This window comes from Poecilia reticulata, chromosome 2 (assembly GCF_904066995.2).
Source record: "Poecilia reticulata chromosome 2, P_reticulata-male-v2, whole genome shotgun sequence".
In the NCBI taxonomy this organism is placed as follows: domain Eukaryota; kingdom Metazoa; phylum Chordata; class Actinopteri; order Cyprinodontiformes; family Poeciliidae; genus Poecilia; species Poecilia reticulata.
Window position 1 is genome coordinate 1,286,576 of NC_088831.1, and position 22,108 is coordinate 1,308,683.

At 40.7% G+C, this 22,108-nt stretch overlaps 1 non-coding gene across 2 annotated transcripts; it reads right to left on the bottom strand.

The window, feature by feature from the left end:
* Positions 1–462: 462 nt before the first annotated feature.
* On the bottom strand, positions 463–15,449 carry urp2 (urotensin II-related peptide). 2 transcript variants are annotated; one of them, XR_014090491.1, is made up of 5 exons: positions 14,886–15,449; positions 7,258–7,584; positions 7,121–7,155; positions 6,797–6,947; positions 463–1,266 (listed from the first exon to the last, which is right to left on the bottom strand). It is a non-coding gene; the product is annotated as a urotensin II-related peptide (transcript). The 2 variants fall into 2 exon arrangements; XR_014090492.1 differs by having other exon boundaries at positions 464–1,266; positions 7,258–7,581.
* Positions 15,450–22,108: the final 6,659 nt, after the last annotated feature.

The following is a 22,108-nucleotide window of genomic DNA, read 5'->3' on the forward strand; positions in this document are numbered from 1 at the left end:
ATAACACATTGTGATGCATTCTCATTAATGCGTGGTCCTGCGGTCTCGTTTTCTTCATTCTACTGTTCTGGCTCCAACACGTACGGTTTGATAGACAAATCTTTCTTTGTTGACATCTTTAATGAACTTGGGAATAATCGTATTACTGCCATCAAACTACAAAAATGTCCGAAAAAGTTTGAGAAACTGATTTAAAAGCATTTTCATTCATTTATTCAAATATAAAACTGTTGGCCAATCAGGAAAAAGGAAAACTCTGTCATACTTTTATACTTTGTCTAAAATGTAACTAGAATCAGCTTTGTTTACGACTGGGTGGTGGAATTACAGTCAAATCTTGCAATGTTTTTCAGGATTTACAATAAAAACTCTGTTTAATGCAGTGTGAATCATATGCTTGTTTGATCCAATGGGATATCCTGAAAATGCAGAAAAGGAAAAGAACAAAGTTCTGAATGAGCATCACTGAATGTGTTTTATTTTGTTCCAGTTTGTAAATCAAACTTTTGGAATTAAATTCTACAAAATACTCCAAAAAGGCCAACTTTTTATACAGCAACATCAGTTTTAATAAGCATAAAACTTTGCTCACTACTGACAGTGAAACTACAGAAATCTGATGACATTTTTCATACTTCGTCGCCATGGCTGCTGCTTGTCATTCAACAGATTCATTTTACTTTAAACATGGCACAAATCTCAAACACAAAACTGACATATGCCCATCCTTTAACAGAATGTGGTTAACAAAGCTATCTGTTCATGTGCCCAGACCACGAGCACACATCGTCTGTTTTTGATTGGTCAGTCTTGTTAATAAATGAGTAAATGAAAAGGGCCAAGTCAAGGCTGGCGCCAGCCTGAGGGTAGACATGGTGCTTTCTGAAACCCGGCAACAGTCTCCTAGCACAAGTCAGAGAAAAGACACAGCAGAGGAAAGGATACATTCACAATTTCATATGCAGTCAACTTATTGTTGTAGCAGGTATTCTGTTTGCACTATTGATAACCTTTATGTAACCATTTCATTACTGTAAAATAACCAGTTTAACCTTACACTGCTCATTCAAAGTTCTTGATAATGAAACAGGAACAGAACAAGAAAAGAACTGTTTGTGGTTGGCTCTGTTGGGATAGATGGTTGAGTTGATGATCAGTTGAGAAGATATCACCAATAGGAAGATCAGATATTGGTGACTAATGGGGAGTGGACACCAGTGTTCACTGGGAGACTTCAGTTCTGGGAACAGTACTTCCAGAAACACACTGTGAACAGAAGACAAGATGGGTTAGACTGTAACCAACATTTCTGCCTGTAACCATTTGACTTTACAATGCTCAAGTCTGGGTATCTTAAATCAAAATTTCTCTGCACTCATTTATTGATTAACATATTTGCATGTACATGCTTGTTAATTAATTAATTAAGTACTGTAATAATTTCTCAAATGATTCGAGTATCTCGATTATTAAAATTCTTCGAGGAAAATTTATCCGGCTCGAAGCCTTGTTAAATTATATTTTATTGTTCAGCACTGTGTTCTGGCCGGGTCATTATTTGCATTGCGCAGCGCTCTCACTTCCCCGCCTATGAGTTGTTGAGGAAAGCCAAGTGTTAGGAACATGTTTTCGGGGGACCAATGAGCATCCTTAAAATGACTGGCGCGATGCCTGGATACGGCAGGTTTTCTTCTCCCAGAGCTGCTGCCTGCTGCAGAGAAAGAGCGCGGCAGGAGTAATTATACAGGTCAGTGGATAGACTTAACAATGTGGGCGACTGCGCTACAGATTATTAACTAAATGTAGCTTTACGGACGAACCGGAAAATACATTTCTTATCATCCCGGCCTCAACAAATGTGTGGCAGAGCGCATTGTGGCGGCACACAGCTGGTAGATGAGTTTCTGTGTGTGATGAGCGACGGTGTGAAATCCCGTCGCTAATCTGGACACAGAAGCTGGGAAAGCTGAGAGTTCATCTATTAAATTGACTGAAGATGAATACAACAACTGGAGTACAGACATTTTTTATAAGTGTATTTGTGAGCCTATTAAATTGAATACAATTAAAATTTTTTGTATAACTTTTCTTCAGGTTAACTTCAAAAGTGAGCTATTATTGTTACAAGTTAATTGAAGCTCAAATGTGAAAAATCGGACTGATGTTGACATGCAATAGTAACACAGCTGTTATGTTACATTTACCAATATTTTATTTTATCTGATTACTCAATTAATCAAGTAATCAGTTAATTAGTTATAATCAGTAAGCGTAATCAATAGAATACTCGATTACAAAATATTAATTTACAGCAATCCTAATTTATTTATATTCAGTCTCATTGAATAACTTAAATCACTCTTTCATCTCATGGTTATATTTGTATTAATATTTAACACCTTGGAAAAAGTAGCTTGTCAACTAATAAACAATTTCCCTTTGGGGATCAATAAAGTATATTCTATTCTACAGCTGTTTCAATTCAGGTCAGTTTAAATCAATTTAAAACACTTTTTTTAATCTCAGCATAGAACGATGTGTTGTTGTAATTCATATCATCCAAGTATGAGTAAGAGTCAGATGATTATGGTCTGAGCAGGAATGCTCTTCTATAGCAGTGAGTCTCAAAAAAATAAAAATTGTTGCTGTATGACAATCTTATGACTGTCATGATAACAGATCAATTTCAAGACAACAGGGAATATATTCCACAACATGTGCTGGATGTCACCACCAGTTGTTAGCAAGCATTGCTGAATCCATCTCATTTGCTTTTGCTGCTCCTGTTTAAATATCTGTCTGACCGTATGGTTAAAAAGTTGAGGAGAAAAACGGGGATGTGACCCATTATGACAGAAGGAAGAGATCAATAAATCTTCTATCTCTGGCTACTGGCCCTTCTTTGCAGCCATGGAAGCTGCTATTTGAACTGTTGTGTTATTTGGGATCATAATGTTTTATTTGGGATTTTGAGATGCTTAATTGGCTGCAAAACCAACACATTGTTGCCATGGTTATGCATCATAACAACTGTCCAAATATAAAATCATTTGAGCAAAACCCTTCAGCTACACAGAATTCAAAACCAGAGCAAATATTTGTCCAAACATGCAAGAACAAATCAAAACTAACGTAGCACAGCTACCCCACCATGCTACAATGTAATTCTATATTTTTTAGATTTGACTTAAAGGTGCAGACATATTTGAGAATATTGTATTTTGCTTTTAGACTTGGACTTATTTTACAGTTGATGCACAAAGACATAATAGTGAAATTGGCAATATTAGTTTGCGACCGAAGAGAAACCAGATTGGAGCCAGCAGTTTTAGAGCTCTCAATATTTGTCTTTTATCTTCAGTTCAGTTCAGTTCAGTTGTTGTGACAAGAAGTCTTGTTGTGGCAACAACTGAACTGATATGCTGTGAACTGAACTGAACTGAAGATAAAAGACAAATATTGAGAGCTCTAAAACTGCTGGCTCCAATCTGGTTTCTCTTCGGTCGCAAACTAACAGGCAACAAAATGTCACTGATTGGCCACCAGAGCACAGAAAACAAACACAAACCCCCCAGAAAAATTACAAGTGTGTTTCAATACACCAATAACAATATATTGCTAATATATATAACTTAGCATTTTCAGACAGTCTTAGGGGCGTTTACACGATAATGATTCAACAAAACGGAATTTTTGTTCCGTTTTTGTTGGATGATTTACATCAGTGGTCCCCAACCTTTTTATTACCGCGGACCGGTCAAGACTTGGAAAATTTTGCTGCGGCCCTTGGTGGGGTGGGGGGGTTGGCGTTCCCTCTAAATCCTGAATTTGGGTCGTCTTGGCCCTTTTATCGCAGCCTGTGGGGTTTTTCCTGACTGGGAAAAAGAATACGACCTGCTGAATGTGACAGGTAGCCAATCAGAAAGCGCGGTGACGTAAGAACAGAGGGGAATCCTAAGCAGCTGACGTGTCGCGCAACTGAGAGTCCGGTGGATATCAGAGATGATATGTGGAAATGTTTATTATTATATGTAAAGGTCATTATTATATATGTTTATGTTTATTCAGTTAAAAATGTTAACTATGAAAAATCATAGTGCAGCAAATAGAACGGCTGCTCCGTCGTCTTTTATCCACTGCCTTTTCTTTTTGTTATGTCTTTTATTTCTTAAAATGACTCCACATCCTGATATTGCTTCTACATAGTCATCCGTGTTTGGTTATTCTAAATTCCCATATGCCATGTTGGGAGTTTTGTGGATTTTCTTCTGGAATCGGGATGTTTGTGACTGGAATCGGTTCGTGTTGCTCCTGCCTTGGACACACGAACCATCGAACCTGTTGGACTTTTATCAGCTCTGTGGTCACAGAGGTTTGGAGAATCGGCCGACAATTCTTAAATCTTTCCGTCTAAACCAGACGTAAGACTCACAAGCTCTACTCATCTCCTCTCGACCACTACCCAAACACTCTGACTCTGGTTGCTATGGTAACATTTACCTGTTTCTTCAAAATAACAGAAGCGCCACAAAAACGAACATTTTACTTTCGTGAAAATTTTAACTCACGATAATGACTAACGGAGCCCTGAGCTTGTTTCTCTGCAACCAGACGGTCCATCTGGGAGTGATGGGAGACAATGACACCTGAAGTGTTGCTTATATCCACAGCCTGCTTGGTCTCTACGTGGTGAAGCAGCTTGAAGTTTCATTGCCTCATAGCAGCCGGTCGCCGCATGTTACGCAGAGCGGCTTGTAATGTGGGACTCACCTACGGGTCCGGGATGAATCCATTCTCCTGTCTCTTCTCTGGGCCTTTTCCCCTTTGCAAATAAACTTTCCAAAGACACCTGATCTGTTTCTTACTCATTTTGCTGCTTGTGGGCTCAGTGTTGGCGCGCAAGTAACCGAGAGAATCCGATTAAAGGTTTTTCAAAATAAAAGATCCTCCAGACTCAATACAAAAAACGGAAATATTTAATTATTTCTTGCGCTGCCCGGTACCAATTGGTCCACGGACCGGGGGTTGGGGACCACTGATTTACATGAAAACATTCTAATTACAATCTTTGTTTACACAGTAACGGTACACATCGAAAACATGTAATGCTCTCGCCACGCCACTAGTTGGTGCTAGATTCTATGAAACTTTGAAAGCGCGCATGTGTTTAAAAAAAAGTTCTACTTGAAGGCACGTGGATTCGCATTTGACCATCAGGTACGTTCTCCCATAGATTGGGAGAAAACATGCATTGTGTGCATCTGATTAGGGCGCATGCGGTTGGAAAAAGTGGGATAACTTTGCTGAAAGACCTTGTTTGAGCTTTCACGGTGTCCTTAGCAGGCCCGGCCGCATGGGCGGGCATTGAATCCCCCCGCCCCGGACTGGAAGCTGTTTATTGTTTTTACCTTGGAATGACCGACAGTCTGTTATTCCTATATCAATTTGATACAATAGGAGCTTCCGCACTTCCCATATCCGTGCCCTCTGTCACATTTATCAGCAGTTAAAACAGTTTAATCCGTTGCTAAGTAGTAACCTGTTTTTCCGAGCCACCTTCAAACGCAACATGAAAGCTGAGACGCTCGCGCTGGGTTTACACCTGTGGGGGAGCGAAGGAGACCTGCTGCTGCTGGGCAGGTGTGTTAGAATCATGGCAGCAAACCAGCAATAACTTTGCAGTTTTTCCCCCAAACTAACCGACTGAGTTGAGTAAAGCTGTTGGATGCAGGTAATGACAGCTAAACAATCACTAGCTAATATCAATACAGCACTTTAAGCTTGTTAACAAGTAGCCTGTAGGCTACTGATGTTGTCTATGTTCAGCCACGTAGTCTAATTTGGTCCCCCCAAAATAAGTCGGTGCCCCCCGTTAAACTGGTCTGGAGCCGGGCTGGTTCTGGTCCGTAGTTCTCTAGATAACAGCGCTGAACAAGCAGCCTGTATTTTGCCACCTGGGCGGTGAAGAGACGCTGAGGGAACCGAATCTGATGGGAAACAGTAACACCAGCATTGTGAGTAGTTTCTTCTTCTTCTGTGGATTGTAGGAAGCAGCTATGTGTTGCATCATACTATGCATGAGCTGGAGATTCTCTGGAAGAAAAGATCCGTTTTCTCTGTTTACACAATAACGGACATCGGTACGTTTCAGAAACATCGCACTCTGGAACCCGTTTTCAATCTGTGCCGTTGTCAGAGAAAACATTCGGTGGTTTTGTGTAAATGCACAGAGTACAAACGCAACAAAACTCTTCCGTTTTCACCCGAAATCATTGTCTTGTAAACGGGACCTTAGTGTTGAACAATTTCACTCTAATCACCCATTTTAGCTATTAACTATTCACTATAGTATTCACCATTAAGCTAATAAGATTAGATGCTACATAATGCTGAGTTTATAAGAGGGATACCAGAATTTAACCCAGTTTTACCCTCCTGTGGTCTTAAGAGACAGGGTCCATTGGAGGGTCCACAGGGACCCTGCGTGTTTTACAAAGGTTTTCTTTTGTGTGGTTTCAGGAACTGGCAGTCTGACGGAACAACCCCACTCTCCCCTGCTGTCCAACCATGACAGCATCGTGACCATCATACTAAGACCGCCAGAAGGTTCAAATAGCCCAATGCTCATATTTTCAAGTAATGCTTTGGGTATTATAGTTTTAATGTACTTCAAATACTGTTGGTCACCCTAACAAAATGACACAATGTGTCATAATGAATAATAAAAATGGCATTTCTACTTTGAAAAAAAGTGTCAAACACAGATGCATGGTGAAAAGGTTTTGGCTTTTTTCACCTCTTTTGTTGGTCTTCTTGGTCTGTGGTGGCAGAGACTTCCTGAAGTTTCGCCCTGGCTTACTCAGGGCAACAGAGTCTGGGCTTGACCTGGAATCAGTGGTCTGTGAGGCTGGCAGAGTGGCAGCAGTTGTCTTTACCGGAGCAGGGAGCTTCCCACAGGAAGAAATAACAGGCAACGGATCTTATGTACTTGGAGGGAATTATACATATAAAAGCTCTTCTGATTTTTATATACATCATATTATATCATGATATACAAAATATGTAGGCTGTAAATCATAATACTGGAGTAAAGTTAATTGATCTGAACACTGAATCTTACCACTTTACTTTTTCTTCTAGGATTTTTGCTGTTTGCTGAAATAACAAAAGAGAAGAAAAAATCCCATATGCTGATCAGGAAGAAGAATAGGAACTGGTTTTAGAATACACATAAGTGAGAAAATAAAGTAATATTACCATGAGGGATAAGAGTGATTTGTGAGCTCAGTGTGCTGTTGAAGGTCTTGTGCAGCTCTGCGAGGACTGAGATCATCTTCAGTATCTTGGCTCGATTATCTGGTCTGGCTGTGTCTGTACTTGTTTGCGATCTTCCACCCATAATCCCAGCAGTGATACTTCGTTGAGTAATCTTTTCTGCATTTCTTGTCATTTTATCAAGCCCAGCTGATTTTATGCTAAAAAAACATTTCATGCATTGACTCGGATTTAATGGGGAGGCTTTCGACAGGACAGATGATGCTATAGTGCCAGGTGGTAAAAGATCTGATGGTGTCCCAAACCCTGCTAGAAAGATAAAGAGGTTACAATATGCATGCTGAGAGTTGTGTCTGAAATGTAGTAAGTACATTTAGGGAAAGGTTTAAGTCATTCTCCAAAGACATGTATTAAAACTAGTACTGTCAATCGATACATTTTTTTTTATCAATTAGTCACACTCTATAATAATTAATCACTATGCCTGACTTTGTAAGCTTGAAATATAAATTTGCATGCAGAAAAATGCTCCTGGTGAAAAAGTTATAGCAATATTAAAAAAGCTGAAGTGACCAAATGAGATTTTTTTGCCTTGATGTGACTTTCATCTGATCTTGTCATGACAGTCTGAACAACACAGATCGTTATTTTTCTAAAGCAACTCAGGAACATATCGGATTTAGGACCACCTGGATATGTGGTCCTAAAGTCGATATGTATCTGATCATTTCAGATGTGACCTGTGTGTATACCGTCAGGTCACATTAGTCCCATGATCCATCTGACCCGAATGTCATTGATATTCAACAAACGTCACTGTGGTGTGACCTGATGCGCTCAAACGGGAAGAAAAAACAACCATGGCGGATGATAATGAGGATTAAAGTGCTGATGTGCTGCCTATGGTTGGATAACAACTTTAACATGAACAGTCGCGCTCCACCATGAGCATTCGTGTTTCCTCCTGCAAACACTGAGCACTTCTTTGTCTTTTTTAATGTGGTTGGCTTAACACATTCCTTGTGTGACATTATTGCGCCCGCTACCATACATGCGGCACACTTTCAGGTCCTTTGCAATTCACGAGAGATCATACCAATATTTGGAAATGTGAATGATCATGCAAAAGAATTTGGATTTCACAAAAAATCTGAATTGTGTGTTGAAGCCTGCAGTGTGACTGTAGACTGAGTACCTTACTGATTAAATATAATTTAAGAGGAAAAGATTCAGCCATGTGCTGATAATTAAAGATTACCATACTACATAAATAACAGTGATTTTTTATTTTTCTTCTCTGTGTACCGTTTTGTTCAGCTCAGCAATCAGCATTTAACCCCATGAAGAACTTTTAAAGGTAACAATCTCTGTCATGATTTACGATTTGGTGAGGGAAGACGCAGGCAGACCCAGGATGAAGATGAATGCTGGTTTTAATGATAAATCCACATAAAGTCCAACAGTGGCAGCACAGGGAACACAAGGAACTGGCAGACGACGAGACAACAGGTGGGACTAAATACACAGGGAGGGTAATCAGGGAACTAGACACAGCTGGGCGCAATCAACAGGAAAGACACAGATCTAGACAGAAAAACCTAAAAAATAACTACACAAATCACAACAATCTCAACAATCAAATTTTCACAACTTCCCGGAAGATTTTCATTGCTTTAATTTGCAGACCTTATAATCAAATCCCTTATAATCAAATCATGATCAATTATCTTTCCCTATAACTGTGTCTATGTGAACTTTTTAAATTTGCAAGGAGACAGAGAGTGAGGCTCGTACCCCCTTTCCTGGGTTGATCCATTTGTTCTTTGTGTGAAAAGCATGATAAAAATCCAATTTTCCCCAATGGGCAGATGTAGTCCAAAAAATCTAATAAAAAAATTATTCAACTTGTTCTTGATAAAATGTGAAAGTTGTATCCAACAAAAAAGAAAAGAAAAGAAAAAGGAAACCCAGTAGGAAGCAGAAACCCAGCGTGAAGCACTAGTCCTGAGAAAATCCAGATTCTGAAAACTCAATCTTTGGCTCGTGGATTGGCCTCAGCAGTTCTTTAGTTTGGTTGAGGCTCAATTCTTCTCTCCAAACCCAGATGGTCTTCATGATCTCTCCTCCTGATGTGAACACGAAGACTGTCCCCGAGACACAACCCCGAATATTAGCAAGTGCTTCTGCCTTATCCTTTTTTGAGCAATGCCTTTTTGACACATAGAACCATCCCTCTTTACTGGAAATTTCCTCTTTTTGCAATTAAAACTGTTCCCCTATAGCCACTCATACTCTGTCCTAGACAATTTCTCCTTTTCTCACCACATCTGAGTAATCTTCTGTTCCTTATCTTACCAATCAGTACATTTTATACATTTGTAATAAAAATATAATTTAAATGACAAAGACTTAGTTTAAATTACTTCCCAATTATTGATATCATTCTTTAATATTAATTCATTATGGATATTTGTAGCATTCAATTCCAGTTATAAAAAAATCATCCGACTGCTCACAATTTTAACTTGTTATATAACCAATACAGCTTAGATCAACTTTTCATCATCATAACTTTTCCATGTTTGCAGTTTATGATTATACATAGAAAGAAAAACATTAAAGCATTTACACAAAGCAGCTTAGCATCCTCCTGGTTTTTACTGAAATCTTACCCTGTTGGTTTTAGATGTTTCCTTGTATTATTAGTTTTCAGTAAACTTCTAAAAGTCTAACCATGAACTAGTTCTACAAAATATCCTTTGCCTAAGAGAGCATAGAGATAACTGTTCCTTTTAAATATATCAGTTTAGTCTCATCACTGCTAATAAATCTAGATTACTAACAATACGCTGTCTACTTCTGTAAACTTCACTCTTTCACTGTTGAGTCTGATTCTTCATTATAGAATAAATTGGATGGTCCTAGATTATTTATTTCACACCAAAAAATTCATAAAACCTTCAAGTTATACTAATGTAATCAAATCAAATACTTATTTCCTACACTTGTCCCCACGCTGAGGTTGCATCATCCTAATGTCAAATCTGTATCCTTAGAATACACTTATTAAGATGCGAAGACTCTCAATGACTGTTAAAATGATTACTTTCAACATTAATTTGCAAAGAATAAAACTCTGATAATTCACTGAAAAGGATAAGTAAATACTTAATTTTAAAACATAATGAAAATGTTCTCCCTTAGAGCACACACCTACTTCCTCAAATTCTCTATTTCTCCTGTTTTAGGATTTTACAATCTCCTGCTAATTTTTGCTCAAAATGTACACACAACAAAACAGCTGAATTCATTCTCATCAACTGTATTGCGATAGTATCTTTCTGTTGTCAAATCACATGTATTTTGACAACATCAAGGTTTCACATCTATCAGTATTTTGTAGTTATGTATCACATAAATATTTTTCTGGATGTTGCTGTATTTAAATAACCGCAATGTTTAATCAATCAATCAATCAAGTTTATTTGTATGCCACATTTCAGCAACAAGGCATTTCTAGGTGTTTTACATCAGAACAATACAAAAATACAAAGTCATAGAACACACAGTCACAGCCAATTAAAACATAGCATTTTGTCAAGTACCATCTTCACACATCAGATTGCTGATTAATGTTTCATTTATGATGTTTCTAAAGCAACATCATATTAACATATATATTTAAAGGCACTTAGTGTTTCGGCTGTTTTTCAGTTTTCTAGAAGTTTATTCCAGATTTGTGGAGCATAGAGGCTGAATGCTGCTTCTCCATGTTTGGATCTGGTTCTGGGGATGCAGAGCAGAACCAGAACCAGAAGATCTGATAGGTCTGGAAGTTTGATACAACAGCAGCAGATCTTGAATGTGTTGTGGTTCCGTAATTTATAAACTAACAGTATTTTAAAATCTATTCTCTGAGCTACATGGAGCCAGTGAAAAGAATTTTGAGCTGGGTGATGTGCTCTATCTTGCTGGTTTTACTGAAAACACGAACAGCAGCGCTCTGGATCAACTGCAGCTGGAGGATAGATTTATTAGGCAGACCTGTAAAAACACTGTTGCAGTAATCAATGTGACTAATGATAAATGGATGGATGAGTTTCTCTAAATCTTGCTGAGTCATAAGTCAACTTTGGCTGCACCTAGAAATTCTGTCCATGAAAAAATGGACAGAATTGATGACAAAGGGCAGCCCTGGCGGAGTCTAACCCTCACCGGAAACGAGCCTGCTTACTGCTGGCAATGCGCACCATAGAGGGACCTAACAGCTCATATCAAAGGGTCTGGTAACCCATGCTCCCGGAGAACCTCCCACAGGGTTCCTCGAGGGACACAGTCGAACGCCTTCTCCAAGTCCACAAAACACATGTAGACCGGTAGGGCGAACTCCCATGCACCCTCCAGGACCCTGCTGAGGGTGTAGAGTTGGTCCAGTGTTCCACAATCACGATGAAACCACACTGCTCTTCCTGAATCTGAGGTTCGACTATCCAACTGATCCCCCTCTCCAGGACCCCTGAGTAGACCTTGCCAGGGAGGCTTAAGAGTGCGATCCCTCTGTAATTGGAGCACACTCCTTTTTGAACAAGGGGACCACCACCCCAGTCTGCCAATCAAGGGAAAGTGCCCCCGATATCCATGCAATATTGCAGAATTGCGTCAACCAACACAAACCTACAGCATCCACATCCTTAAGGAACTCCGGGCGAATCTCATCCAACCCGGGGGCCTTGCCATCAAGGAGCAGATTGGAGAGCCCAACCCAGAGTCCCCAGGCTCAGTTTCCTCAATCGAAGGCATGTTGGTGGGATTGTGAATGTCTTCAAAATATTCTGCCCACCGACCCACAACGACCCAAGTCAAAGACAGCAGTACACCATCCCCACTATAAATAGTGTTGGTACTTGCCCCTGCTGAGACGCCGGATGGTGGACCAGAATCGCCTCGAAGCCGTGCTGAATTCTTTCTCCATGGCCTCTCCAACCTCCTGTCACGCCCAAATTTTTGCCTCAGCAACCACCCGATAAGCCAGCTCAACAAAAGAGGCACAAACATGGTCCACTCAGACTCAATGTGCCTCACCTCCCCCGCAAAGTTCTGCCAGAGGTGGGAGTTAAAGCTCAGTCTCACAGGAGACTCGGCCAGACCTTCCCAGCAGACCCTCAACAGGTTTGGGCCTGCCAGGTCTGACTGGCATCCTCCCCCACCAACGGAGCCAACTCACCACCAGGTAGTGGTCAGTGGACAGCTTTGCCCCTCTCTTCACCTGAGTGTTCAAGACATGGTCACAGATTAGACAAAACAATGAAAAAAATCGATCATCGAACAGTGGCCTCGGGTGTCCAGGTGCCAAGTGCACATATGGACACCCTTATGCCTGAGCATGGTGTTTGTTATGGACAATCCGTGTAGAGCACATAAGTCCAACAACAGAACACCACTTGAGTTTAAATGGGGTGGGGACATTCCTCTCAACCATGCCCCAGGTCTCACTGTCATTGCCTATGTGAGCATTGAAGTTCCCCAGTAGAACAAGGGAGTCCCCAGGAGGGACACTCTCCAGTACCCAATCCAAGGACTCCAAGAAGGGTGGATAATCTGAACTGTTGTTCGATGCGTAAGCACAAACAACAATCAGAACCCATAGGCGGTGGGAAGCTACCCTCTCGTTCACCGGGGTAAACCCCAATGTACAGACACCGAGATGGGGGGCAACAAGTATGCCCACTTCTGCCGGCGCCTCTCGCCGTGGGCAACTCCAGAGTGGAAGTAGTGGAAGTACGTCCAGCCCCTCTCAAGGAGATTGGTTCCAGTCTCCCGCTCAAGACATCTTCCAAGACAACAGATATATATATATATATATATATATATATATATATATATATATATATATATATATATATATATATATAAAATCAGTGACGTGCGGTCAGGGGAGGCATGTCATCATGGAAAAATAATATAATAAAATCATTTATAAAGATATTTTCACCCTGTGGTACCTATTTGTCATTTAGTTTAACCAAATCTGATGATTTTTTTCTTAAAAATAGCTGAATTTTTGCATTTTCCCATTCAAATGCGTGGAAGCGAAGCCAGTGAGGCAGCAGTGAGCCTCACCTGGGATTGCGCAACCTCTCGCTAACTGCACCGGTTGCTATTCTCTGAGAGCATGCTCCTCCTGTCTGTACGTCGCCAATAAAATGGTTAAAAACATTTAATGTATGAACTGATTTTCCGTAATTTAGCTTATGTATTTCATGTATTGTGTTTTTATTGTCACCAACTGTGTGTGTAACGTGTTTCATGTGCTAAGGACCGATCAGAAACGGCAGAGAACAGATTCGAGGTGAGGCAGGCAGTTCTCGTGCCTCATGGCAGGGGGCGCTCATGAACCCAGACATTGTGACTCCACAACTGCAGAGTAAGAGACAGTAACAGCGATCTAGCCATACAGTAGCTACGCTGATACAGAGACGTGGTTTTGAGTTGTACTTTAACAGTTTCTCCCTTTGCTGTTAAGCTCAGCACAAAATTAATAATATCTACATGTCTAAGTTTGATTGAGATAACGGAATTATTCTGCGGCGCGGCTAAGCATCACATGTTAAAGAATAGTCTTTTTGCCCTCTAGCGTTGAACGCATGCGCGAAATTCTCTTATGTAAACAATAACATGTAGGGGTCTAGATTTGTAAATCTGATTATAATTAAGTCAGTGCCTCACCAGCTATGAACCTCACCGCACGTCACTGATATATATTATATATAATATCATATATTATTGCCTTTATAATATTGCCATGCATTGAGGTGAGACCAACTATTTCTAGCTAGAACCTCTCAACCTCACTACCTCAGGCTCCTTCCCCACCAGAGATGACATTCCACATCCCAAGAGCCAGCTTCTGCAATCAAGGATCGGATCGCCAGGGCCCCCTCCCTCGGCCACCACCCACCCCATACTGGATGGGTGGGTGGTGGCCCATCCAGTGTGGGGCTGGATGAGTTGTGCTCATCTTAGCAAAATTTTTTTATCAAAAAACTTTTTTTTTTTTTCAAAATTGGCATCTTTTCATTAAGCAAATTAATGGGATTTCAATTTGCGCCATTCCATGATTAATGGAAATACATCTATAGTTGTGAATGTACATACAGTCAGAAAAGGACTCACCAAATTCTACTTGTTGCTGCACATTGTTGGTCAGCTGACAGCTAATTTATCAGCTAGTTATTTAAAATACATTTAAAAAAAGAAATAAATACACAATATTAACACAAATACATCTTTCAAAATGCTTGTTAAGTTTAGAAATATGTCACATAGCAGTAGGTTGTGGCAAAAACACTTATAAATATAATATTTAAAATGTTATATCAACTACTATATCAAACTGCTATGACTGTCACATTTTTGTTTACATTTTTCATGCTAATACCACAAAACTGTCTCCCTTACCCAAAATTAGATGTGAGGACTAATAATACTTTTGGAAATTACTGTTTGAATTTCATACATTTATACATAATCATTTTGTGATTATGTATAAATAATCTGTTGATCTGAAAACAACTGATTTCATTAACATATCACTGGCTGGTTGGTCTCACCTGGTAGTTCAGTCGTTTCTTCTCTTCTCTCAGTGGGTGCTGAGTTAACTGGGATTCCAAACAGCATCATCTTAATTATAACCACCTTCATACCCAAAACAACTGCTGCTCTGCTATGCATTGCGTCTGCAGAGGAGTTTAGAGTCCAGCACTATTGCTAGTTACAAGAAACTCACTGTAGGCTGAAGTTTCAAAAACTCCAGATTCCTTTCCACAAACTCTGCTGCTTCTCAGTATGTGGTATTTAAAAAAGTTGCATTAAACTCCTCAGGTGTTTTGTTGATGCTGAGTTGGTGATCAGATCATTTCAAGTTGTCCTTTTAAATTATCAAAGCTTTTCAAAAATAGCCTAATATTTTGATTTTTTGTTTGAAGATATGTCCAAGTCAGTGTAAGCACCTTACACCAAAAAAAATCCAGGTCAACTCCAAGTTCTTCCAACAATTCACTGTTGCTGGGCCTTTTTAAGGCATATATTCCATAGCTGCACCTCTTAGATAAGGCTTGTCAAGGATATGTGTCTGGTCCTGGTGCACTTGTCTAATATTGCCTTTATAAACTGGAGCTTTTTGCTGAATGTGTAACTGACTGATCAGAGGAACCAGTTAAAGACCCGAAAGCTCTCTATTCCCACCCACCCTACAATGTAGATTGGTGACATTTGGAAAGTTTGTCAGAGAGCTTAGTGTGATTGGTCTTAAAGCTATTTTTTGTGAATGTGGAATGTGTGCTTAGGACAGAATTTAATGTGTTGGTGTGCATGTGTGTATTTGTGTAATTGCATTTGTGTGTGTGGCCCTCACTGTGCAAGCGGTGATAAGGTAGTTCTTAATATGTTTGCTTAGGGGCCATAGAAATAGAAAGGATCTCTGACGCATGAGGGTCTGGAGCCATTCAGAACACACACACACACACACACACACACACACACACACACGCACACACACACACACATGCACATACACACAAACACTACTCTTTAAACACCAGGAACTTATATGTTAAATAAATCCAAACACACACACTGATCATAAAATGAAGTGTGATGTGCACATCAAAGGTCACAGAGAAGATTCAAATATGTGGACAAAAAGAAGATTTTGTTTTTTATTTAACTGTTGGCAATTAATCTCTGAAGAAGTTTCAAGAATGATGGCAGAATGCCCCTTCTCTTAAATTTGTCCATTTAATGAAGGGATGATGTAGGAGGTTTGCAAGTCAACGTGTGGAAAAGCAAGAACGATAAAAAATGTGTGTGTGTGTCAGTTGCTGGGTGAAGAGAAGTTAACTCAAGAGCATCTCTTCACTGCTTCTTCGTCTGTCTGCTCATCTTTGACGCTAATGCTCTGTGAGTAATTCAAATCGCAGGAATAAGAGCGGTTACATCAATGGAAGTAGTGATGCTAAATGAATGGCTTCTATAGTCCATCTTAAAGCACTTTTGTACAAAATACTTAACCCTACATTCTGCTTGATGTGTTTATGGGTGTTTTTAGCACATGGAAGTAAAAATTTATTAGTGTGATTTCCACCAAAAATGGAGTGATCGAAGCAGACAATTCTTCAATCTAACTTGTAAATGCAGTTATGAAGTTCCTTCACTATTTCTATCCCCAACGTCCAAGCCTGGATTTTAGCAAGGGCTTACCGGGGCTGCAGCCAGAGCCCCGGCGGTTTGGGGGAATGGAAAGATGCTTTGTATTTTGTGAATGAATAAGGTCAGAATGCCGTAATTTTATCACTGGCTGAGGATTTTGGTTGTGTTGTTGAAAAACTGTGTTATTTGTTCTGGCAAATGTCCATCATGAATTCTTGATTATTATTGGTCCAAGTCTGATGCGTCTTAAACGTTGCGGCAGAGCATCAGGGAGTGATTTCTCACGATGGCGGACAACAGACTGAATGACAGCGGAGCGCAGGAACGAAAGAAAATGAAGAGCACAATGAGGAGGTGATGAAGAAAATATTAGATTTTTTAAAACCTCATATTGGACATGGAAAGGAACCATCGGCCCTCTCCGCTTCTCAAAACGTTAGCCTTTAAGTTGATTTATCCTTCATCTACTTTGGCTGTGTTTTTGCTTTTAATGATGCTAAATGTCAGTGATGCTTTGAAACGGTTTTTCGTGACTGGAAACACACAACAAAAAAGAGAAAGAAAAGAGCCAAAGTCACAGAAAACTAAGTCGACTGCTCTACGCGCGCTCTCACCGCAAACTTAGAAAAGTGCGATTAGCTTTAACCTCTTATTAACAGAGTAAAAATTCTAAAACTTATTAACCCTTTTTAAAACCTTTTGACCTGTTATATCCTCTCTTATGCCCGGATTCAGAAAATGCTGTGCGCAAAGACTGAGATCACACAGAGATAACAGGGTCACAATAATCAGCATTTATTCAAGACAGATGCAGACTATCACCAGAAAAGCACATCACAAAGCATCAGCACAAAAACATATGAATTTATCTAAGAGAGGGAAAAAGACAAAAGATGGAAACGACAAACAAAAAGCAATGACGTCATTGGAGAAATTGCAAAGAACAAAATCTGATTTGTTCCTCCTGTGTAGAATGTTTTATAGTAAAGGCATATTCTTGTCTTTAATTTATTCAAATAAGGCGTATCTTTGCTCATCCAACCAGGAGCTGTCTCTGACCCTCTTAAAAGTTAAAAACTTCCCACAATTTGTTTTCAAGATCAAACACCAGTTGTCTCCTTTATCTAAACACAGTGGAAGCAGAGATTCTCCTCCACTGGCCTGAACTCAGGATGTTTCACAGCTTTTCACAGATCAGTGTGAAGCTGGACCTTCTCCTGATTGTTTCCCACACAGACAAAAGGCAAATCAAAAGATCTTAGCAAACAATCTGCTGCAACTATAGGTAACATAAAGGTCAATAGGGCAGAATAAATTATTAATCTGAAAACTATAATTAGGCTATTTCAATCAAGACATGTTAAGTTTTAAAACTAGCATATTTTTAAATGTATTTAGCAGCAGCGGGAGGAACTGTCTACTGCTACAGGCGAAGATCCAAGGTTCACAAAATAGCTCAGGTGTATCATGTCCTGCCCTGAGATGCAGCTAAATCCAGTCATCATCGAATAAAAGTTTTGACCAGGTTTTTCTGTCAGAGGGGAAATACTCTGACAGAAGTCAGAATATTTCCTTTCTATCTGAGCTTGGTAAGAAAATAAACCTGATGATCACAGAGAAAGATACAGTTGATAAAAATTGAAAGAGGGAGGGAGACATAAAAAAGATAGATATGAAGGATAAATACTGTACATAGAGGACCAATAGAGAACATTGTCAAGTTTTTCTTCCTTAAGTAAGTAAACTTTATTTATATAGCACGTTTCAGACATAAAAATCACAAAGTGCTTTACAAAAAAGGAAACACATCAATAAAAGAATATAAAATCAATTAACAAAAATAACCAAAAGCCAGTCTAAAGAGATAACTCTTGAGACTTTTTTTAAATGCGTCATTTGACTCGGAGCAGCGCATTGATAGAGGGAGAGTGTTCCAGAGCCTCAGGGCCACCACCTTAGGAATGTGCTGTAAAATATGTGACATATTCAAGATGTTCAAGTACTTCTTTAATAACTACTAAATGTATTTTGTTTGTCGTAATGATCTTTACATTGATTACAGTAATCAGCCATTCTACAGACAGATCGCTATTTGAAAAAGTAAAACAGCGGTGCACCCATAGCAATTTTCTGGCCAATCACCGATCTTTAAAAAACGCGACTTGCTGAATTTGTGCACATATGTGTGGGTGTGTGTGCTCGTTTGTGCGAAATATAGTGAAAAAGTCACTAAGTTGGCAACTATGGGGTGACTGTTGTAAACCTTGTGTGGCGAAAGCGGTGTCTGCTATTAAATTTTTAAATATTGCAACCAACAACGCCACCTGATGTCTTAGAACCAGGACTAATCAGCTTCAAACATCTACAGAAAGGCCACGCCAGGTCGGGACAACAAAGAGAGGTGGATCATAATGTTTTTTTTAAAAATGAATGATTTATTTTCTACCAAAAATTTAAAATAGGCCTACAATGAAATAGATACTTTAAAAGAGACAGTTTACAAACTTCACAAAATACCTATTATACGTTAACTCTTCAGCGGCAAGTTGTTTTCCAACCCAATTAATAACTAAACAAGAAATTAATCCAGAAAACAAAGAAAAACATGCAAAGCAGATGAACAGCAAAACAAAACAAGCAAAACAACGAACAGGCTAAACAACAAAACAACTCATGCAAACAATCGACAAATTAAACATACATGCAAACAAAACAAAACAAAAAAAAGAATACAAATTATAAATAAACGTACTGAAAAATTATAGAGGGACTCACCAGAAACGGTTGAACCCTGGCCAAAATAAAGAATAACTCATTAATTGAGTAAATGACACCCAGCTGAAAAGACGAAACAAAAGCATGGACAAAACAACGGCGTTGGCGTGGCTGCGCTCCCCTTGCGCCACAAACAATTAGGCCAGGTGCGCGCACCAGAAAGCGGCAGGAGGAGGGAGCGGGAAAATCATACAACAATCCACCGCCAAGTCCCGAACACCTCAGGATCTCGGTTAAGAACTCCACGCCCAAGACGCGTGCCTGACCACACGCACTCCCAGAGAGCAAAATGGGACCATCAACACAACCACATTCATCCTGGAGACCATTATTTGATGCTTATAGAAGGACAGGATCACGGGAGCTCACGCAACGCCGTCTCCACAGCCCAAAACAATTGCATGTGAGCACGCAACCCACACACCTGGCTTTAAAGGCTACATTGGTGCCGCCCACCACTCACCTTAAAGGTGAATCTGCACCAACATACCACATTCTTCCCCCCCTTTCTTTGTCGACGGCCCGACGACAACAAGACACTACCTTCCCAGAAAACACAGTAATTTAAACCCTACACCAATCAGGAAGATGACTCATCAAGCGCTCAGGGAAGATGATGGACATTGGAATGCTTCCCGGCAGTCACACGAGTAGTTCGACGCAAGACTGAACAATCAGTACCTCTTGCTGCTTCCTCTGTGACTTGATTACCATTTTCTCTTACTGTTGCAGTCTCCGAGGGAGCAATGCCAGCCTGGCTAGAAGGGTCTGGGTCAGATGGAACCACAGAAGTTGGAAGAGAAGAAGTTGATGGAGCCACAACCCAGACATCACCATCAATAGAAGAGTTGCTATCTGAATTGACCTGAGGAGATGGTCCGGTCTTATAAGATTGAGGCATGGGGCCTGAGATGACTTGAGCTTTAAGCATGTCCCGATGCACATTACGATGTGCATGCAAATTAGAAACTGGAGCAATGGTGTAGACTGGGCTGTCGCCAACAGGAACCTTCAGCACTTGAAATGGGTCAGAATGCCAGAGGTCATGAATTTTATGGCGTCCCCTGAAATTATGATCTCATAGGTAGACCACCTGGCCAATCTGCAGAGGGGCTTCCCTAACCCTAAGATCATGTGTTGCCTTCCTGCGACTAGCATTCACCACCAGTCGATCATGGGCAACGGAAAAAGCTATTTTGAGCTTTGAACAATGCTCTGCAACCCAGTTTTGCACTGTCCCAGGAAGTGGGTCAGGTACTCGACTGAGGGCAAAGTTCACTGGAAGATTCGGCTCCCGCCCAAACATCAGGAAAAAGGGCGACTCCCCAGTGCTTTGATGGGGTGTGGTGTTGTATGAGAAAAGTACTTGAGGGAGACAAGCAGCCCAATCCTGTTTTTGAGACTGTGGAAGGGTTCTAAGGAGGTTATGTAAAGTACGATTGAACCGTTCGCATTGACCATTCCCAGCAGGGTGGTATGCCGTGGTTCGAGATTTCCCGACACTGTACAGCCAACAAAGCTGCTGGAAAATGGCACTCTCAAAACACCTTCCCTGATCTGAATGTATGCGGCTTGGCACGCCAAGCTTATAAAACCACTCCTGGGTAATTACTTTAGCCACAGTGGAAGCTCGTTGATCACGGGTGGGAACAGCTATAGTATACTTGGTGAACACGTCTGTCATAACAAGGACATTCTCAACCCCATTACGAGATGGTTCAAGCAACGTAAAATCAATAGCCAATATTTCATTGGGGCGAGAGGCAAGCAAATGTCCCATAAAACTGTGGGATGCTGGTGCAGAGTCCTTAGCCACCTGACACCTTTCACACTGCTGCACCCACTGCTTGATGTCGGAAGACATCCCTGGCCAAAAGCATCGCTGGCGCACCAGCTCAAGGGTTCTCTCAATACCCTGGTGGCCATGCTCCTGATGAAGCTGTTCAAGGACTTGCTCCTTAAGTGCTATAGGCAGGAGTAATTGGAGGTTTTCTTCCCCACCATCGGGCCGTAAGAACCGACGGTACAGTACTCCTCCTCTTTCTCTTAACCGATCCCACTGCTGAAGAAGAGCCAGTGTCTGCCTAGACAGGCCACGCCGTTCTGTTGGAGTAGGTCATGCCCACCTTTTCCAAAAAACCAGGACCTCCTTCAAACAAGGGTCATTCGCCTGCAGAATACAAATTTCAGACAATGAGCGTCCTGGCAAAGCACAAATCAAGGCTTGGCTGGCACAGTGTGGGCCTACAATATGCTGGAGGGCCAGTGGGACAGAACTGCCTGGTAGCAATTGAGTTGCTAGCTCGGAAGATGTTAAATACTGTCTAGATAGGGCATCCGCATTTCCATTACTACGACCAGATCTATATTTTATTTCAAAATCAAACGCAGCAAGTTGGGCAACCCACCTGTGCTCAAGCGCTCCGAGCTTAGCAGACTGAAGATAACTCAGTGGGTTATTATCTGTGAAAACCTGACACTTCTGCCCAAGCAAGTATTCCCTAAGTTTTTCAGTCATGGCCCACTTGAGCGCCAGAAGTTCCAATTTCATGGAACTGTAATTTTTCATATTGCGTTCAGTGGGCCGAAGACCACGACTGGCATAGGCAATGGGTCTGATACCACCCTCTGTCTCCTGTGACAATACTGCCCCTAGACCATTGTAGCTTGCATCAGTCTCCAAGATAAAAGGTTTGGAGAAATCAGCATATGCAAGCACTGGAGCAGAGACTAGCTTGGCCTTTAAGGCTTCAAAGCTTTCTGCACACTGAGGAGTCCAACTCCCATCTAAAGTCTTTCCAGAAGCTTTTTTATGCTTAGCTCCAGCAACGTCCGCCACCAACTTATGTAG